Genomic DNA, 12,184 nt, shown 5'->3' with positions numbered 1-12,184 from the left:
CATGAATTGGAGTGGAGGGGCTGTAGGGAATCATTGTGGGATGAGGGGGCATGAAGGATGGCAGAGGCCATGGAGAGGGAGAGGGTGGTGAGGGAGCATGAAGGTGAGAACTTCTAAAACAACTGGGACAAATCCTTCAAGAACTGAGGTGGGTTTTCTAACCAGCCCATCTTGGCAGTTGTCTGTCCCAGTGGCTTCCTATGCCCTGCTTCTGGGGTCAGCAGGCCTAACTATCTTGCCCCCACCTTCCTGGAACAAAAATCAGGTGCAACGCGGCCTTTTAAACTGAGACAGTCTGCCAAATCGGAATATTTCCTAACTCAAGCTCCCCATCTTGGTTGCAAAAATCCAGCCATCCATCTCTTTCATTGTGAATTTGTTTGCCCAATCTATATCCCTCATGGGACTATAGCTTAATATAGCCAATAATGCCTGCTTTACAGGTGGCCAATTGTTCCGTTACAATTTTGTCTCGATAGGGAGCATTTATTTCTCTTGAACTGGCAGTGAATGGATTTTTATGGGTTTGAGTGTGTGCGCATGAACAGTGATGAGAAGAGTGGCTTATTCTGACAGAATGGAACAGATCGTTCATCCTCTTCCTACACTGGGTAACTGTCCTCCTCTGCAAGGAGCTGGTGCTACCTCCCATGCATGATCGGTCATCTTGCTTATAGGGCTCCTCCCTATGCGACAATAAAAAACATCACGGCATTGCTCCACAATTTCCAATAGTATGATGAGGGAGGCCTCCATAAACCGAGAGGCAGACTCCCTAGCAGCCATCCTCTGTATTGGACCTTGCACAAGTCGCTGAAGAGCACTGAGGTGTGGCCTATTTATTGAACTGCTCAGCTGATAGGGGGTGAATGAATCAGAGACTGCCCACCATTTGGGTGGGCAGCCTCTAAAGCCCCTTTTTAAAGTCCCTAAAAAAAGCGCAAAAACCTGCCACTGTTCCCAGCAGTCTAAACACCACTTTTCCCGCCTGCTCCTGCACTCTTGTGAAATATGAGAAAATGCTGCCCTGAGATTGCATGAAGGATCCAGGAAACAGAATAATTGCCCATTGGAAGTTCAAATTTCTCGGGCAATCCCAAAGACGTCAGTGTGTCCGAACTTTCATAGGGCCCTGACATATGTCTTCTGGAAACCAGAAGATCTGGCCCTCTATTGTATGGTGAGTAACTATTTACAGAAAGGCTTTGTTGCCTCATAAAGGAGTTTTTGTGTCTAGTTCAATCATTGCCATATCCGGTATCTGCAGGAAGATAAAACACATGATTTGCTGTCATGCAAAATGTTTAACAGCATGATCATTTGAACAGAAACATTTGTGGCAATGGAGGTGAATTATTGCAGCAGCATTTGTTCCAGTTATATGGTGGCATAGCATTATTTTGAGGTTATACGGAATCCTGTCATTTTGAGTAAAGTACCATATTTTCTGAGCTTTCTTTATGACTCAGTATCAAATGCCAAAATCGGTATCCCACTGTGTTGAGTTAACTAATCTGTTACTTCAATTTCGAATCATAGAATGGTTAAGACATAGAAGGATTCCATGTAAGCTTGCCTCATAAATTTGATTGAATTCTTTGAGGAGGTAACTAAGTGTGTAGATGAAGGTAGAGCAGTTGATGTCATATACATGGATTTTGGTAAGGCGTTTGATCAGGTTTCCCATGGTTGGCTCAAGAAAGTAAGGAGGTGTGGGATAGAGAGAAATTTGGCTGATTGGATAAGTAACTGGCTATCTCATAGAAGACAGAGGTTGGTGGTGGAAGGAAAATTTTCAGACTGGAGACCAGTTACCAGCAGCGTACCACAGGGATCAGTGCTGGATCCTCTGCTATTTGTGATTTTTATCAATGACTTAGAGGAGGAGGCTGAAGGGTAGGTCAGTAAATTTTCTGATGGTACCAAGATTGATGGAGTAGTGGATGAGATGGTGGGCTGTTGTCAGTGCAAAGAGACATAGATAGGATGCAGAGCTGGGCCGAGAAATGGCGGATGGAGTTTAATCCTGATAAGTGCATGGTAATTTATTTTGGTAGATCAAATTTGAATGCGGATTACAGGGTCAATGACAGGGTTCTGAGGAATGTGGAGGAACAGAGAGATCTTGGGGTTTATATCCACGGATCTCTGAAGGTTGCCACTCAAGTAGGTGGAGCCGTGAAGAAAGCTTATAGTGTATTAGCGTTTATTAACGGGGGTTAGAGTTTAAGAGCTGTGGGGTTATGCTGCAACTGTACAGGATCTTGGTGAGACTACATTTGGAATATTGTGAGCAGTTCTGGTCACCTCACTATAATAAGGATGGAGAGAATGCAGAGGAGATTTACCAGGATGCTGCCTAGTTTGGAGGGTAAGTCTTACGAGGAAAGGTTGAGGGAGCTAGGGCTTTTCTCTTTAGAGCAGAGGAAGATGAGAGGCGACTTAATAGAGGTTTATGAGATGATGAGGGGGGATAGATAGAGTGGGCATTCAGAGACTATTTCCTCGGGTGGATGTTGCTGTTACTAGGGGGCATAAGTATAAGGTTCATGGTGGGAGATATAGGAGGGATGTCTGAAGTAGGTTCTTTACTCAGAGAGTGGTTGGGGTGTGAAATGAACTGCCTGCTGTGATAGTGGAGTCGAACACTTTAGGAACTTTCAAGCAGTTATTGGATAGGCACATGGAGCACACCAGAATGATGGGATAGCTTGATCTTGGTTTTGGACAAAGCTCGGCACAACAACAAGGGCAGAAGGGCCTGTACTGTGCTGTACTGTTCTATGTTCTCTGTAGGATGCCCAGTCCTCATGGATTTAAAATAGTTGCTGGAAGAATTGTAGAAGAGTTGAAGAGAAATGTTTCACGCAGAAGTTATTGGGGCTGTGAAATTCACCACCTGAAAGGGTAGTGATGAAGTCCTCATCACTTTAAAAGTACTTGGACATGCACTTGAAGTGTCAAGTCCTACAGGAATACAGACCAAGAACTGGAGAGCGTGATTAGGCTGATCAGCGCTACAGACACAGTGGGTCGAATGGTGGCCTTTTGTGCCATTTACTTTTCATGTTTCTATGTAACTTTAATTAATAGGCTCTTATGAGGGGCTTCATCAAATGCCTTCTGGAAGTCATATAAATTGCATCAGTAGACATTCCTTTGTCCATTTATTTAGCCACCTTTTCAAAAAACTAAATCAAGGTTCATCGGGCATGACCTATCATTTACAAATCCATGCTGGTTTTCTCTGATCAGCTGAAAATCATCATGTGTTTAGCCACCCTATCACTAATTATAGAATCCAGTAATTTACTGACAGCAGATATAGTAGATGGATTCCTAACTGATTTTTAATTCTTTTGTTTCACTTTCTCACTTTTCTTAATTAACGTGAAGATATGCACAATTTTCCAACCTAAAAATCTGGTTTCCTAATCAACAGAACTGTGGACAATTTTAATCAGGGCAGCTACAATATTTTCACCTGCTTCTTTTAAAATCCTGTGTGGAAAACCACCATGAACTGGGGATTTGTTGCTCTATGACCATAATTTTCTTTATTACTGTTATTTTGCTTATGTTAATTTGGATGGGTCTTTTTTTTGATTCATGCAAGCATAATTAATGTTTTCTCTAATTCCTTGGGATATCTGGCATACTCACCTCATCCTCTACTGTAAATATTGACACAAACTAATTATTCAACATACCTTCCATTTCCTTACATTCATTGACAATATCATCTTTTACAAGAGGCTCACAATGCTCTTGACCACCTCTTTCATCTCATATAGTAGTCAAAGACTTCTGAATTGAAAGACTGCAGAAAAATGTAGCACAGAAGGATTTGGATATCCTTGTGTATAAATCATAAACATGCAGGTTCAGCAAGTAATAGGAAAGGAAAATGGAATGTTGGCCTTTATGTCCAGAGGAATGCAGTATAAAAATAGGGAAGTCTTGCTAAAACTATACAAGGCACTATTTACCCCACACCTGGAATGCTGTGAACAGTTTTGGTTCCCTTATCTAAAATGGCATTGGAGGCAGTCCAGAGAAGGTTTACTTGGTTGATCCAAGGAATGGAGAGTTTTTTTTAATGAAGAGAAGTTGAATAGGTTGGACCTGTATTCATTGTTTAGAAGGTGACCTTATTGAGACATGTAGGATTCTCAGGGGGCTTGACAGAGTAGATGCTGAGAGATCATTTCCCTTTGCCAGAGAGTCCAATACCAGGGGCATAATCTCAGAGTCAGGAATCACCTATTTAAGAAAGAGATCAGCAGGAATTTCTTCTCCCAGAAGGTAATGAATTTGTAGAATTTACTGCAGAGGATTGTAGAGGTTGGATTTTCAGTATGTTCTAGGCTGAGATAATTTTTTAATCAGCAAGGGAATCGAGGGATAAGGCAGAAAGGTAAAATTGAGGATTATCATATCAGATCAGTCATGATCTCATTAAATGGCAGGGCAGACTTGATGGGCTGAATGGCCTACTTCTACTCCTTCATTATGGAGTTATAAACTCCTTCTGTATCACATGAAATTATTTTTGAATACCTCCCACTGATCTTCTGGTTATTCTAAAGTACCCATTTAACAGGCTTGCCCGGTTTACTGTGGATAGTGTCTGTGTCATCTGATTGGAGTTCATTTTACCTAAACCTGGATATTGAGTAGCTGTTTTGCATATCTCCCTTTCCAACATTGGGTGGAATCTTCCCAGTGTCTTTACAGCAGGAAAACGGGAGCCCTCCACACTGGTCTTTTAGGTGTTCTGGGCATTGCAATTTTCCAGCACTCCATCAGCCTTTCCGACAGCTGGGAACTTTGCATCGGCTGGTTGAGGGGGGGAACCTAAGTACACCAAGAAATGTGGCTTCAGAGTGCTTAGGTGCCATTGCGCAGAATGCCTTAATCTGACAGTGAACCTCCTCCCATCCCCCTGGCTCACACGCCCGAGGTCTCAACATCACCGCACGCTGCCCTCGAAGCGGCTGCGGGGCTGACGAGACGGTCGCACACCTCCTTCTGGAATGTGCCTTTGCAAAGAAGGTCTGGAGCGAGATGCAGTGGTATTTGTCGAGGTTCGTCCCGAGCAGCTCGGTGACGCAGGACTCTGTGCTCTACGGGCTGTTTCCGGGAATGCACACCGAGACAAATATCCACTGCTGCTGGAAGGTCATCAACTTGGTGAAGGACGCACTTTGGTCCGCCCGAAACTTGCTGATCTTCCAGCTGAAAGAACTGTCCTCGACCGAGTGTTGCAGACTGGCACATTCCAAGGTCCAGGACTACGTGCTGAGGGACGGGCTGAAGCTTGGGGCAGCCGCCGCAAAGGCACAATGGGGAAAGGCCACACTGTAAGGCCTTTTAACGGAGGCAGACCGAGGGCCCAGGAACTGCAGAATACCCTTGACCTGCGTAACTGTGTGCCAATCTGAGCACTAACGGCACACAGTAATCTTTTGAGGCGTGTATATAGTTTTTAAGTATTGAAATGTAATCATTGTAATTAGTACAAATATGTAAATATTGAGACATGGACATAGTTTTTTAAGTACTGAAATGTAGTCACTGTAGTTTGGACAGATCTGCAAAAATGTTTTGATTCCGCATTGTTTTGCTACTCGAAGCCCTGTACACTGTAATAGATTACTTGAGATTTTTATGAATAAAGTATATTTTTGAAAAAAAACTGCCCCACTCCCCCCCAGTTTTGTGGCATTGCTAACCCTCACTCCAACACAGGTCGTTGACATCGGGGACTCAGGACCCCTCCGATGGGTCCCCTGATGGAGTCACCACATGCCCCATGTGCACAATCTCCTCTGTGACACACCCCAGCACTGACTTCCCCCCACAGCACAGCCCCAGCCCTACTTGCCCCCCCATCCCTGCCTGCCCCCTCCTTTGGCGAACTCCCCCCCCGTCTCCAACCACTACTTTGCAGACTTCAGCCCTCTCCGATCACTCCCCTAGCAGAACTCCCCCCTCTCTAGGAGCAGGAATAGGCCATCTGGCCACTCAAGCCTGCTCTGCCATTCAGTAAGATCATGGCTGATCAGGGATCCCCCCTGCATAAGCCCATTGTGCTCCTCCTGTCACAGCCCCTCCCCACACCCTCACTCTTTGAGGTCATATCCTCACAGGCCACACTCCCTTGACACTGCACTTTGCACATTTATGGTACCCAACCAGGTGCTGGCAGATTTGCCAGGTGAATACTGCGAGGGGGATAGAATATAAAAGTAGGGAGCTCTTGCTGCAACTGTACAGGGTACTGGTGAGGCCACAGCTGGAGTACTGTGTGCAGTTTTGGTCGCCGCACTTGCGGAAGGATATATTGGCCTTGGAGGGAGTGCAGAGGAGGTTCACTAGGCTGATACCAGAGATGAGGGGGTTGGCCTATGAAGAGAGACTAAATAGACTGGGTCTGTACTTGGAGTTTAGAAGGATGAGGGGGGATCTTATAGAGACGTATAAGATAATGAAGGGGATGGATAGGGTAGAGGTAGAGAGATTCTTCCCGCTTAGAAAGAATAGCAGGACTAGAGGACACAGCCTCAAGATGAGGGGGTGGGGGCAGTTTAGATCAGAGTTGAGGAGGAACTTCTTCACTCAAAGGGTGGTGAATCTCTGGAATTCTCTGCCCGTTGAAGTGGTGGAGGCTACCTCGCTAAATATATTTAAGTCACAGGTAGACAGGTTTCTGATAGACAGGGGAATTAAGGGTTATGGGGAGAAAGCGGGAAAGTGGAACTGATCCACTTCAGATCAGCCGTGACCTTATTAAATGGTGGGGCAGGCTCGAAGGGCTAGATGGCCTACTCCTGCTCCTATTTCTTATGCTCTTACTGGCAGGGTGCCAGGTGGATAGTGCCAGGCTGGCACTGCCCGACCATGCCCTGACCAACCTGGGGACTTCAATGGCCTCTGAACCCCCTAGCATGGCTACGACGCTTGGTCTCTGCTAATGCAGAGCAGCAGTGATTCTCGCTGATGTGACGCCTTGCTGGCAAGGGGGAAGCTTCGGAAGGGCAAAATCTCTCGCTAACAGTATTTAAGTTGAATTAATCCTGTGCTATCAGATGAGCTGATTTCAAATAGTATGGGAGAAGTTACAAAAACCCTAATCATAAGGGATAGGATATTGGAGAAACCCATGGGGCTAAAGGCAGACAAGTCACCAGGACCTGATGAACTGCATGCTAGAGTTTTAATGGAACTGGCTGTAGTGATAGTGGCCCCATTAGTTAAAATTTTTCATAACTCATTAAATTCCGGGATGGTACCTGAATATTGGGAAACAGCCAATATGGTGTCCTTGTTCAAAAAGGGAGAAAGGCAGAAGGCAGGTAACTAATGGCCAGTTACTTTAACATTTATTATTGGCAAGATGCTGGAGTCAATAATCAAAAAGGAAGTAGCTAATGATTTAGGAACCCTGAATGTAATCAAATCTAGGCCACATGGTTTTATGAAATGTAAATCATGTTTGAAAAATATGTTGAATTCTTTGAAGATGTAACAGGGAGTGTAGATAGAGGGGAAACTGTAGATAGAATCATAGAGCAATATAGCATGGAAGAACGTTTGGCCTAACTGGTCCACACTGATCATGTTGCCCTCCCAGCAGTCCCAATTTCCCACGTTTGGCCCATATTCCTCTAATCTTTTCCCATCCATGTACATATCCAAATGCTCTTTAAGTGTTGCTATTGTATTTGCCTGAATACTTTCTCTGGCAGTTCATTCCATTTACGCACCACTCTCTGTTCCTTTTTAAATCTTTCCCCTTCCACCTTAAAACTATGCCCTCTAGTTTTCAATTCCCCTATCCAGGGAAAAAGACAATGTGCGTTCATCCTATCAATGCCCTTCATTGATTTTATACACCTCAATAAGGTCACCCCTCATTCTTCTAAATTCCAAGGAATAAAGTCCTAGCCTGGTCAATCGCTTCCTATTACTCAGGCCTACTAGCCTGGCACCATCCTCGTAAATCTTCTTTGCACTCTTTTCAGTTTATCAATGTCTTTCCTCTAACAGGGTGACCAAAACTGTGCACAATATTCCAAGTACAGCTTCATCAATGACCTATACCACTGTAACATAATGTCCCAACTCCTATACTCAGAGCCCTGACTGATGAAGGCCAGTGTGCTCAATGCCTTCTTCACCACCCTGTCGACCTGTGACGATGCTTTCAATGAAGTATGTATTTGTACTCCTAAGTTTAATGTTGGCAAATGTGAGGTTGTCCACTTTGGTAGGAATAATGGTAGGAAGGACTATTACTTACATGGCGAAAAACTGCAGCATGTGACGGTGCAGAGGGACCTCGGGGTCCTTGTGCATGAGTCGCAAAAACCCAGCCTGCAGGTGCAGCAGGTGGTCAGGAAGGCGAATGGGATGCTGGCCTTCATAGCGAGGGGGATTGAATATTAAAGTAAGGAGGTCATGCTGCAGCTGTATAGGGCACTGGTGAGGCCGCAGCTGGAGTACTGTGTGCAGTTTTGGTCGCCGTACTTACGCAAGGATATTTTGGTCTTGGAGGGAGTGCAGAGGAGGTTTACTAGGCTGATTCCGGAGTTGAGGGGGTTGAACTATGAGGAGAGGCTGAATAAACTAGGCTTGTACTCGTTGGAGTTTAGAAGAATGAGGGGAGATCTCATTGAGACGTATAAGATGTTGAATGGGATGGATAGGATAGAGGTGGAGAGGCTCTTCCTGCTCAGAAAGGACAGTAGGACTAGAGGGCACAGCCTCAAGATAAAGGGGGGGCGGTTTAGAACAGAGTTGAGGAGGAACTTCTTCACTCGAAGGGTGGTGAATCTCTGGAATTCTCTGCCCGTTGAAGTGGTGGAGGCTGCCTCGCTAAATATTTTTAAGACGCGGGTTGATAGGTTTTTGATAGGCGAGGGGATTAAGGGTTATGGGGAGAGGGCGGGAAAGTGGAACTGAGCCACGACAGATCAGCCATGATCTTATTGAATGGCGGGGCAGGCTCGAGGGGCTATATGGCCTACTCCTGCTCCTATTTCTTATGTTCTCATGTTCTTAAGTTCCTCCGTTCCTCAACACTCTCCAGTGCCCTACCATTCACTGTATAAGTTGTATCCTGCTTTGACTTTCCAAATCTGTATTGAAATTTCTTTGCTAATCCTCGGCCCTCTTCCTTAATTGATCAAGATGCCTCTGTAATTCCTGATAACCTTCTTCACTATCAACGATACCTCCTAATTTACTAATCTGTATTGAAATTTCTCTGCTAATCCTCGGCCCTCTTCCTTAATTGATCAAGATGCCTCTGTAATTCCTGATAACCTTCTTCACTATCAACGATACCTCCTAATTTACTATCATCCACAAACTTACTAACTATGCCTATTGTACATTCACACCCAAATCATTTATATAAATGACGAATAACAAGGATCCCAACACTGACCCCTGAGGCACACCACTAGTCACAGGCTTCCAGTCCAAAAAACAACCATCGACCATCACCCTCTGCTTCTTACCATTGAGCTAATTTTGAATCTAGTTCTCCCTGGATCCCCTGCGCTCCAGCCTTCCAGACTAGCCTGCCATGTGGGATCTTGTCAAAGGCCTTGCTAAAGTCCATATAGACAACATCTACTGCCCTACTCTTATCCATTCTTTTGGTTATCTCTTTGAAAAACTCTAAAAGATTCATCAAACATGACATGCCATGCACAAATCTGTGCTGACTATCCCTAATCATACCTTGACTATCCAAATGTTGGTAGACCCTGTCCCTCAGAATCTCCTCCAGTAATTTACCCACCATTGATGTCAGGCTCACTGGCCTGTAATTCCCTGGCTTCTCTTTTCTACCCTTGTTAAACAACGGAACAACATTAGCCACCCTCTAATCTTCCAAAACCTCAGCAGTGGAAAGAGATGAAGCAAATACCTCTGCAAAGGCCTGTGCAATTTCTTCCCTAGCCTCCGACAAGATCCACGGATACACTTGATCAGGCCCAGAGGATTTATCCACTTTTATGCACTATAACACTGCAAATACTACCTCCCTAACAATATGCATGGGGCCCAAGACATCACCACTTATTTCCCTTATTCCTTTTGCACCCATGATTTTCAACTCAGTAAACACCAAGGATAAATATTCATTAAAAATCTCACCCATGTGGTGTATTTAGATTTCCAAAAAGCATTCAACAAGGTTCGCACAAGAGGCTGGTGCATAAAGTAAAAGACTATGGAATGGAGAAAGTGTGTTAGCATAGATTGAAAACTGGCTGTCACATAGAAAACAGAGTGTTGGAATATATGGGCCCTTTTCAGAGTGGAAAGATGTAACTAGTGGACTACTATAGGAATCAGTTTTTGACGCACAATTGTTCACTATTTACAGTAATGACTGTAAATGGAAGAAGGAACATAATATAACAAAGTTTCCAAATTTGCCAATGATATAAAGATAGGTGGAAGGGCATGGCGTGATGAGGATATGTGATTCTGCAGTGGGATTATAGGTAGACTGGGTGACTGGATGAAAATCTGGCAAATGGAATTTAATGTGGGGATGTGTGAGGTCATGCACTTTGGTAGGAGGAATCAAAAGGCAGATTATTATCTAAATGGAAAGAAACTGCAGATCAGTAAAGTACAGAGGGATCCAGATGTTCTTGTGCATGAACCACAAAAAGCTAGCAGGCATTTCCAACCAATAGTTAAAAAGGCAAAAAGGGAACTCTTAAAATGACATTTTGGCCTTTATTGCGGAAGGGTTGGAGTTTAAAAATGGGGAGGGTTGGTGAGGCATCTTCTGGAAAACTGCATACAATTTGGTCCCCCTACCTAAAAAAAATAGCAACATTGGAAGCAGTCCAAAGGAGATTCACCAGACTAATTCCTGGGAATGAGAGGTTTGTCCTATCAAGAGAGACTAAATGGTCTGGGTCTGTATTCCTTGGAGTTTAGAAGAGTGAGGGGTGACCTTATTCAAACATGTAAGATCCTGAGGGGGTTTGACAGGGTGGGGGATCTGGGAGGGAAAGTGGCTATGTGGGAGATTTGAGGGGAAAGGGGATCTGAATTCAGATAAATCTCAGGCCTGCATGGTGTGGAGAGGGGAGGATGCCTCTCATTGCTGAGGGGTTGGTGGTGGGAAAATTCCATCTGATAGATGCTCCTATCGCCAGCGGGAAACCCTTCGGGGGTCCTAGTTTGGGAGAATTGCAGCCTTACCTTATTCTCTTTACTTTCATTTGTTTACAAACTATTTCCTGAGCTCTCCTAGTTTCACTTCCACCCAATTAATGAGTTTAAAGTCTTTATAATCATCCTGTTATCCTTTCTGCAAGGACCCTGATTCCACCAGTTCAGGTCGAACCCATCCAACTAATGCTGCACCTTCCTGTCCTAGTACTGCTCTTAGTGTTCCCTGAAATGGATGAATGCACCTCCAACAACATTGAAGAAGCTTATCACCATCCAGGACAAAGCAGCCGGCTTGATTGTTATCCCTTCCACAAACATTCAATCTGTCCACTACTAACAGAGGCAGGCGTGTGTACCGTATAGAAAATGCACTGCTGGAACTCACCAAGGTTCCTTAAGCAGCTCCTTCCATACTCACGACCACTACCATGTAGAAGGACAAAAGCAGTTGATACCTGGGAACACCACCACCTGGAAGTCCCCCTCCAAGTCACTTACCATTCTAACTTGGAAATATATCACCATTCTGTCATTATCTTGGGGTCAAAATCTTGGAACACCTTTCCTAACAGCATTCTGAGTGTACCTACACCTCAAGCACTGCAGCAGTTCAAGAAAGCAGCTCACCATTGCCTTCTGAAGTGTAACTAGGGATGGGCAATAAATGCTGGTCTGCCCTGTGACACCCACATCCCAAAAAATAAATTTTAAAAAATGGAACCCCTCATTCTTGCACCACTCTTCAGCCACATGCTTGCCTGTCAAATCCACTTAACACATTAATGTTAACTTGCACATGGGGCAAGTAATAATCCAGAGTTTCTAACCATTGAAGTTCTTTTGTTTAATTTACCTCCTCATTCCTGGTATTCTATAAACAGGACCTCTTTCCTACACTGCCATTGATCCTGTTTGCCTGGATCTTGTTCATAAATGGTAATGTGCTATTGGCTCAGGATTTTGTGCTGTA

Source organism: Carcharhinus amblyrhynchos, chromosome 18 (assembly GCF_965287045.1).
Source record: "Carcharhinus amblyrhynchos chromosome 18, sCarAmb.v2.hapA, whole genome shotgun sequence".
NCBI lineage: Eukaryota > Metazoa > Chordata > Chondrichthyes > Carcharhiniformes > Carcharhinidae > Carcharhinus > Carcharhinus amblyrhynchos.
Note: the sequence above shows the minus strand (reverse complement) of the source record.